Genomic DNA, 3,500 nt, shown 5'->3' on the forward strand with positions numbered 1-3,500 from the left:
AACCTGCAGCTGGGCTCGTTACCTTGGCGACACTCAGCTGGGCTCGTTATGACCTGCCAGGGCTCTCTCTCCCTGGCAGTTTCTACTCCCTAGGAGCAGAGCTCCGAGGTGCTCTGCGACACAAAGAAAAAATGAAATTTAACCTAAAAAAATTACAAGATTTTTTTTCCACTATACCTTCTACTACAGAGTGAAAAGTCAATTCATAAGACACAAAAATGCATACCTGTCTGGTTAAGTGGGGGCTCTGGTTCACCACTAACAAGGGGAATGTAAGCAGGTAGCATCTTCAGCGGCATTTTAAAGCCTAAGGCACCCAAAGTCCCTTGACATCTTAGTTTTTCTCTGGGAACCAACTCTCCTTCTCTCACCTGCCATGACTTGATGTTCCTTGGTTCTTGAAAAGGAGGCTGCCCTATGGCTTCCCAGACGAGAGCTATGCTCTCACACACCAAGGTGAAGCGCTTTTGCCTTAAAGGCTAATTGCACACTCCGACCTTCCCTTAACATGCCCCATGCCTTGCAGGTGTTTGTCGTATGTCTGTGTTGGGACTTCAGTCTACTTGGCTTCTGCCCCTTTCTTTCTAGCTAGGTCCACCAGCCTAGACCCACTAGATAGGGCCAGGCTCCAACGCTCTAACCCTTTATTATGCTCTGGGCTCGTGGCCCTATACAGTTTTCCCAGACTCTCTGTTGAGGCTTCAGCCTGTCCAGCCTCATCCCCTTTTTATAGGGCTAGGCCCGTTAGTCCAGACCTACTGTATCAGGTTCGGCTTTAAGGCACTAGCCCCCAAATGGGCCCTTGGGCCCTTGTCTGCTGCACACCTCTGGTGCTGAGCTCTCCAGCCCCTCTGCAGCTGTGCCCCGTGGACGCTAATGAGGTCTCCACCTCCCCTATAGCCTCATCCACAAACCACCGATTTACAAATGCAACATAAATGGTAAGCCCCTGGGCTATTACAAAATAAAGATAAAGAAGGCAATCTTCCTGCTTACAGTTCTATGGATGTCTCTGTGTCCCACCGTCTACTGCTCTCCTTTGAAGAGCTGCTGCAGCTTCTCAGGGAGTTCTCAGGAGTCCACCTTCTCAGCCAGCTTCCCCCTAGCCAGTTCAGACCAGGGTTTATATAGCTCTGGCCAAAATAGGGCTCTTGACGCCCCAATCAATTGACCAGCCAGCCAGGCTCAGCTTTTAACCCCAGCTCTGCTGGCCTGCTGTGCCCTGAAAGTTCTATTCTTAAAGGAGCTGCTGTGCTTCCTAGCAACAGGGCTCAGGTTCCCCATTACAGGGGAACTGATATATATTTCCTATTTCTTTCTTGACTCTCTTCCCTCTTACTTTCCCATCTGACCCTCTTGTACCAAACATATAAAATGCAACTGGAAAATGAATAATGCCATCTAAGAATAAAAGCCCTCTTCTTAAGTATCAATTTTTCCCATTATTTTTAATAAAGATTTATACGAACTGTAATGAGTTTTACATGTAAGAATGTCTTTACAGCATTAAACATCTTGCTGGAAACACGCTGCCCTAAACAGAGCTTTCTGGAACTCAGTGCAGTCGTTTTATTTAGAATCCTTAGTGTAAAGCAAATACATAATCACACTTAAATAATTTTAAATAATTCTCGTTGTTTATAATTTTGATCAACTACGCAACTCATCACATCATGAAAGTTCCTCTTGCTGGCATGAAAATCCCATGACTCTTAATCAAATCCTAAGAGCTAGTAAGACTTTTCTGCAGCACTGTCCCAGGCCACAGCAAGCACTGTAACTTACTTGGGTCAGGAGTCAGGGGAAACTGGGAACCTGAGCTAGTGAGAGAATCAAGCTGGCTAGGGAAACCACTTGCTTGGCAGGGAATACTGAAGTCAGAAGGGGAGGTAGGATAATGGGACTGACTGGAACTTCTTAAAGAAGGACACTGTTACTGGATGCCCAGTGGAATAATAGGAAGTGATCATTTAATTAAATGCTGTATCAGAATGTATATTCATAAGAGATCACAAATTATTGCACAGACAACCTTAATCCTGGCATTTCCTAAATTTTGAATCTTTAATTTGAGACCTTAATTTCTAACATAATGCATATTTGTGTGATGTAGACATTTAATTCTCAAAAATGTTAATGAGAATTGTGCATACATAACATCCATAACATCCCTATCTTTCACAGGATTATAGTTGTGGTAATTATTGTATCAGAAGTTTGTGTTCTTTTAAAAAGAACTGAGCTATGTCTTCTCATATAACAAGAAGAAAAACTGGGTTGTTGATTTGCTGATTCATTATTTACTGAATTCCTAAAATAAAGTTGGTAATGAGCTTTCATCTTATGTGATCAACTGGACACAGGATGTAGTTTGCTAGATCTGTTCACTAGCAGGTAAACTAGATTAGGTTCTTGCAGCCACCTAATTAACCTTTATTGCTAGTGCTTCAGTTTACTGGGATTAAGTTTGTAACCCTGGAATCCACTATAAAATTAAATAGTGTGCTTCATAGGTGGTCTCATTTCATTATATTTCCCCTCTTTAGTTCAGTACTGTAGATTCTTACTTAATTTGATAAAGAAGTCTCTGGGGGGAAAACAGATAAAGTTCACATGTATTTACAATCTGATATTAATAAAAGCCTATAGCAATAATAAATTATAGGTTCCTTTTATTTGTCTCCTGGTTTCTAAGACTTAATAGCAAACACGATCATGTTTCAAGCTTTATTATGCAAGTATGTGGGTATACAGTCATACTTTATTTTAATTTTACATTGGGACTATTGTGTATTTGCATGAATTTGAGAGTTGGGCCTTCAAGAAAAGCACCAAATACTGTGAGACTGACAATGATATTATGATAGTGGCACTGTATGTTGCAAAGTCATGTGACAGCTGCGGGCTGGAATGACCTACCCAAGTTTAGAAGAAGGCCAGCGGCAGGCTCTAGGACCCTGCCACTGCCGCAGTTTTATTTCCCCAGTGACATGGGGTGAGTGCACACAGAAGGCACCCCCTGCTGTTCTGATGCTACATCCACAGGCCAGATCCAAAGGTTGCAAACTGAAGCACATCAGTTGCTAACCCCTGATCTAGAGAAACTGGGATACTGGAGGCAAATTAGCAATATGAAGCAGAAGCTAACAAGCTAGGGAAGAATAATACCAAGCATAACTACCTTCCACGTACAAGACTCTGTTAAGAAATAATAAGGGTTGTAAATATATTCAAGTGCCTGATACATTGCAGACACTATGGGTCAAATTCAAAGTCTATTGAAACACATTTCAGAAGGCTTTGGATCAAGATTTGTGTACATAGAAAACAACACGAAGCTGGCAGTATCATAGGGAACTGTGTCAGAAATGGAAACATTTTAAGAAATAAACAGCTAAGGCACCCAAGCAACTTCACCTAGCCTCTCTAGTGACAGCATGTAATAACCATATGCATTGCAGATTATCTTTTGTCAGATTATTTATCCTTACAGCATTCCT

Source organism: Alligator sinensis, unplaced genomic scaffold (genome assembly GCF_000455745.1).
Source record: "Alligator sinensis unplaced genomic scaffold, ASM45574v1 scaffold221_1, whole genome shotgun sequence".
NCBI lineage: Eukaryota > Metazoa > Chordata > Crocodylia > Alligatoridae > Alligator > Alligator sinensis.